Genomic DNA, 5,751 nt, shown 5'->3' on the forward strand with positions numbered 1-5,751 from the left:
CTCTAAATATCTCTTTCGTGGACCGCACAAGAAGGCATTGCGGCCGTGGAACCTTCACCGCGGACCGTGCACTGTGGACTGCGGCCACGTTGCCTGAGGCCTTGTTTTTGTCATCTCTCTGAATATCTCTATTGCGAACCGCACAAAAAGGCAGTGCGGCCTCGAAACTTTCACCGTGGGTCGTGCAGTGTGGACTGCGACTGCGTTGCTTGAAGCCTGATCTTGCCATCTCCCTGAATCACCTAGTACAACCGCATTTTATTTTGTGCGGTCCGCACTAGGCTTGTTTGCCCTCAGTTTACTTTGTCTTTGATACTTGAGTAGGTTTCACTCTGTTTGAGCCGATCTTTGACATTTCGTCACTTTGTCAATCAAACCTGCAATCAAGCACAACTTATGAGCCTTTTGGGACTATTTTGTAATGATTTATAATCAAAACATAAACAAGAAGGAGCATAAAACTCGTTAAAATCTCTACTTATCAGTTGGCATTGTTCCTTCTTTTTGGGGGTGTCTTGTTCTCGAACATTTCAGGAAATCTAGTGAGTCTGCGCTTTCTACATCATCTTCAACAGCTAGATGAGTTACCCCAGTACAGCTGGGGTGATGCTGTTCTCGCTTACCTGTACAGGAGTATGTGCCAGGCTAGCATGGGCACCCAGGTCGACATATGTGGTTTTCTGCCGCTTCTACAAGTGACAACATATTCAAATACTCTGTTCATTACTTCGAATTCTATATAGTCAAAATGACTCTTAAATTTTACGTCAACCTTTTATCTTAGGTTTGGGCCTGGGAGCGGGTACTGCCGTTGCAGCCATCTCTACCACCATTAGAGCCGGATGTATCACCTCTGTTTCTCCCTCTAGCTAGGAGGTGGGTTCTCCGGCGTGGGAACTACCGAGGTAGTGATGCTCATTATAATCTCCCTCTTGTCTGGGATGTGTTGGATATGCTGGAGGCGGCACAGGTAAATATGTACCTAAACTTACTTGTTATAAATTCACTTGTGTTGCACATACCCACTTTTATGTTATTATTTGATAGTTCATCTGGACGCCATACAACGACGAGTTGATAGTTGATCTGCCCGATTATTGCTCGATCGATCGATAGCTTTAGAGCACTTCCGTCCTGCTGATGTGCCTTAATGTTGTGGAGCATCATGCCACAGAGCGGGTACGTCGCCAGTTTGACCATCCCCAGACTATACCGAGGGAGCCTGCATAGGTGGCTATAAATTATCAACGGGAGGATCGTTCGAGGGTGGACAACGCATTTGTAGGATGGCTAGAGGCGCAGGTTCATACTTGGGAGCAGCGAGAGGACTTGATTCCGCCACCACCTTCACAGATCCAGGCGGCAACTATTGAGTTCTATACATCATGGTACTGCCGTCACACCTGACTGATGATCGGGAACCCCGTTCATGTACCTGGCGGTCGGTTCAGACCATACGCCGGGAGGAATGAGGCACTGGTATGTTTTTGTTGGAACCCATACTTATAAATGTGATATAGCGTTATGTAATAAATATTTTAAATGTTATGCAGGCTATTGGGCATCACATGGTCTACCAGTTGGGATAGGAGATGCAACAGCATGCCGACAATCTTGAAATCGTTGAGTATGGCTGGCGGGTGGTAGAGTTGGCTCTCCGGACACTGCAGCGAGCCAGAGAGGACGAGAGGTTAGATCACGAGGCTGAGTATACGGCACCAGAGGAGCACCATCGGGGTAGGCCTATCCCACGAGGCAGGGGTCAGGCACGAGCGAGGGCTGCCCCACGAGGCAGGGGTGCCCCACGAGGTCGCAGGGGACGGTGAGGAGGTGGTCCCCAGCAAGGGAGCGTTGAGGCACTTGTCGACTCACCTGTTGAGGCACCTGATGAGGATCTTGGAGATGATCAACCGGGTTATTTCCCTCAGCTAGACGAGCCTTCCAGCAACATGCCGTCGTACAACCTTCAGCTGGATCTACCAGCATCGCAGGTCACCCCGTCAAATCCATTGTTGATCACGGGTACATTCGACAAAGATGTAGACCAATTCTTTTCAGGACCATCTATCGCAACTGAGGATCGGCCGACCCGAGACGTGGATGGCAGGCGAAGGTTGAGTTTTGGTTAATCCCCGGCGGTTGATGCAGATCTATCACAAGCGCAGGTATGTATTACTGTAAAATTTTAATTTGTTTTCTTTTCCTTAATAATTTTCCATAATTAATTTTTAATTTTCTTATTAAGGCTTCATCCCAGCCCATCACGGAGGCCACTGTATGCGATGATGAGGACACCACAGATGCTTATACTTAGGAGCCCGACGAGACCATGGTGAGAAAATATTTTTGTAGGTTACTGACGGCCCGACAACCCCTTCTACCGATCCTGCTAACTGTACTAACGATGCTACTGCGCATCCTCACATAAAGAGGTGACTTGATGAGGATGATCCTGATAGTATACCCGGGCGACAGGGTATGCGCCTCAGGCCAGCGGCTGCACTGAAGCACACAGGCTGTGAGACTCATTGATTTATTTTTATTTGTATTTTGTGTAAATACTGTCACACCTCCTTTTTACCTACACCCCCGGAAGGGGCATATGAGAGAGTTTTTCCAATTAAAGGACAATCTAAATGAAATTTATTATTAAAAGATTCAGAGTCGCCACCTGGGATAAGTATGGTGTCCCAAGTCACCGGTTCAAATCCCGAGTCGAGGAAAAGGTTGACTCTGTATTACAGTCCGCGAACCAGAAATCCAGGTAATGAATTCTGTTAACCCGGGAGAAGGTGTTAGGCATTCCCAAGTTCCGTAGTTCTAGCACGGTCGCTCAATTGTTATTATTGGCCTAATTATCTGATTTTAAACATGTTTAATCCTATGTGCAATTTTAACTTTTTAACCGCTTCTATTCATTTTTAAAGGAAGATTGCAACGTCATTTAAAATATGTCTCGAACCACGTCACATAAATGCACCCGCAGTCTGCAACACATTTAATCTAACGTTGAGATTTGGATTTGGGTCACATAAATGCGCATCCGAGTTTAGGAAATTAATTTTATGACGTGCCTAAATCAACTACGCATTTGCAACTTTGCGAGGGCCACGGAAGTTCAACTAAATGGCACGCCTCGGATTCTAAGGATTAAAATAAAATTAATTGAACGAAGGCCATACAATTGTCATTTTTGTTTGGCACGGCGCGCCTCGACTTATTCTAATCAAGAGGCTTCTATATTAAATTACGAGGGCCATACACTGTGTGTGTCACCTAGTATGGCTCACCTCCAATTCATATAGGGAATCTAATTAATTGAAGGGGAAGACTTATCAAAGCTTTGGCCTAAGAAATTGAACTAACTTTAAATTAACAGATCAATCGGGAGAATAGATTCTCTTGGGCTCGAGCCACCAACCCTATAAAGAGAAGCAACTGATTTCCAACTCAGGCCCAATCATGAGCCCAAATCCTCGGAAAACCTGGGCACCAGTGGGAGGCAGGACTCCAGATCGAGTCCTTAAACTTGCAAGCATCGGATTATTTAAAGCAAGCCGAGTGAATCCAATTCCCAAGTTTTATAAAGCTAATTCGAAGGCCACTATGCCTTTACTTGACCAATCAATCCATTTGGCCCCAAACGACATTGCACATATGACTTAATTCACAATTACCTGAAAAGAACTCAATGCCTAATCTAGCCAATTCAAATGACCACAAGTTAATTTAAAAATAAACTATGGCTTCTGTTTAACATGAAATCATATTGGTAATGTAAAGGTGAATTGACAAACTGAGCCAGCATGAAAGCAAACGTGGTTTAATTTGTGATTCCTACCACAATGATCCATATGCTTTCGACTCAAACTTACAACCAGACCTTTGCATGTTCAACCAAGCCAAAATTCATTTTTCAAGCAAATACATATACTTAATAATTAAGCATCAATGGACGTGCACCAATTAGAATATCAATCCTAAGACTTCAGTTTCAGGAATAAATAATCACCCTTTTCAATCGAACACACCTCAACCCTTTAAAAACCCACATGATAACTTAAGAGTTGAAAGCAACAGAGCTTAACCATATGAATGGATACATTTATACTATTAGATATGGATAGCATAACCAACAATCCACATACACAAAATGGTTTCAAATGTTCTGAATTACTTACACCTCAACAGACTATTAGACCTCATGTTTCCTATTAAGACAGGATGCAGCATGGATTTCCTAGGAAACATTATATTACTACTATATCAAAAATGAACAGGTAAGCTAATCATTGTTACATTACAACACTAACTTCAGAAATACTAAGAAAATAACTAACATTTATGATTAAGGGAACAATATTCATTTATAGAATCTTCAGGCAATTACAACTTTCATACTTGCATCTCATCTTTCATAGAGTCAGGGAATACCTGAAAAGCCAAATAACAGAGGGAGTGAGAGTAGTAGCAGTAAACAGCACAACATATGACCTCAGATTCAATCACTTGAAAGAGTGAAATTAACCCAAGATGAAACCAATGAAACAATATTCAACCAGCAGAAATTTTAAGCTAAAACTCTTTCCAAGACTCAAATTCAGATCACTTCAAACCCCAGAATCAGACACCATTTCAGAAATCAAAAACTCAAAAATCAAAGAAAATGTTCAATGGAACAATGATTTATTTTGGAAATCCAGCCGCTTTTTGTTTTTTCTCTATTTTTATCTCTTAATCTCTGAAGTTATTATCTCCTAAACTCTGCCTTGAATGGCAAGGAAATGAGCCTTTATAGGCAAGGCAATAGGGCAACAATAGAGAAATCAGATTTTCATTTCAGCCCTTCCCCAATTTTCATTTTAGCTTAACTAACCTTAGTTAATTATCGGATTTGCAAGACAGTCCCCCTCCCGAGCTTCTAGGATGCTTCCTTTTCAGTTACACTAAAGATTCCTTAATCCAAATTCCTAAACTATCCTCCATGCCCTTGACATTTACCATTAAAACCAACTGGGACAAGCTGACCCAAATACCCAGGCCTACCTGGGTTTTACCAAACCAGTTCTTCCCCTTCCCTTTGGGCCTCGGATCAACAAGGCCCAAACCAAAATCAAACTCAAAAGACTAATGGGTTAAAGGAAATTACTCCCCCACAAACTCAGAATTTACTTAAACAAGAGAGAAACATAATGAAATAAAGACGACAGAACTAATAAACTTAAAACAAACATGAACTAATAACTCTCAAGTTTTTAAGCATGCATGCATAACTGACTCAGAACGAGGAAGAAAATGATAGAGAGCAGAAGAGATGTGACAAACAGGGCATGAACTGGAACTGAACGACTAAGAGAAACATAAGAAGGATCTGAAATACCTATTTGCAAGTGGACGGGCTTGAAAAACCTCAAGCGGACTTCGATTTGACCCGAAATCGGCATCAATCGAGTGTTCTCGTCGAGAACAAGCGACCAATGGCAATTTCATCCCTAATCGTTCTTTGAAGCTCGAAGATTTGGGGAGGTTTTATCTTTCTTCTTTTCCTCCTTTTAGATCTAGAATTGACCCGATTTGGTGGGGATTTGAGGGATTATGGTGATGGCTTAGGGGTCAAGGGTGAGTGAGTGTTGTGGAGGAAGAGTTTGGGGTAATTTGGAGCTGGAACACCGTAACAATGGCGGATTAGGGCTTTGTTGTGGAAGAGACGAAGTGTCGAGGGATTTGGAGTGAACTGAGTGTCTCTGAGGG

The 5,751-nt window shown here is 42.7% G+C and overlaps 1 long non-coding RNA gene across 1 annotated transcript; it reads left to right on the top strand.

Moving 5' to 3' along the window:
- The first annotated feature begins 725 nt into the window (after window positions 1-725).
- Window positions 726-2,517, top strand: LOC104237626 (uncharacterized). Its single transcript, XR_713681.2, has 4 exons — window positions 726-970; window positions 1,048-1,479; window positions 1,554-2,165; window positions 2,246-2,517. It is a non-coding gene; the product is annotated as an uncharacterized lncRNA (long non-coding RNA).
- The last annotated feature ends 3,234 nt before the right edge of the window (window positions 2,518-5,751 follow it).

This window comes from Nicotiana sylvestris, chromosome 12, assembly GCF_000393655.2.
Source record: "Nicotiana sylvestris chromosome 12, ASM39365v2, whole genome shotgun sequence".
Lineage (NCBI taxonomy): Eukaryota > Viridiplantae > Streptophyta > Magnoliopsida > Solanales > Solanaceae > Nicotiana > Nicotiana sylvestris.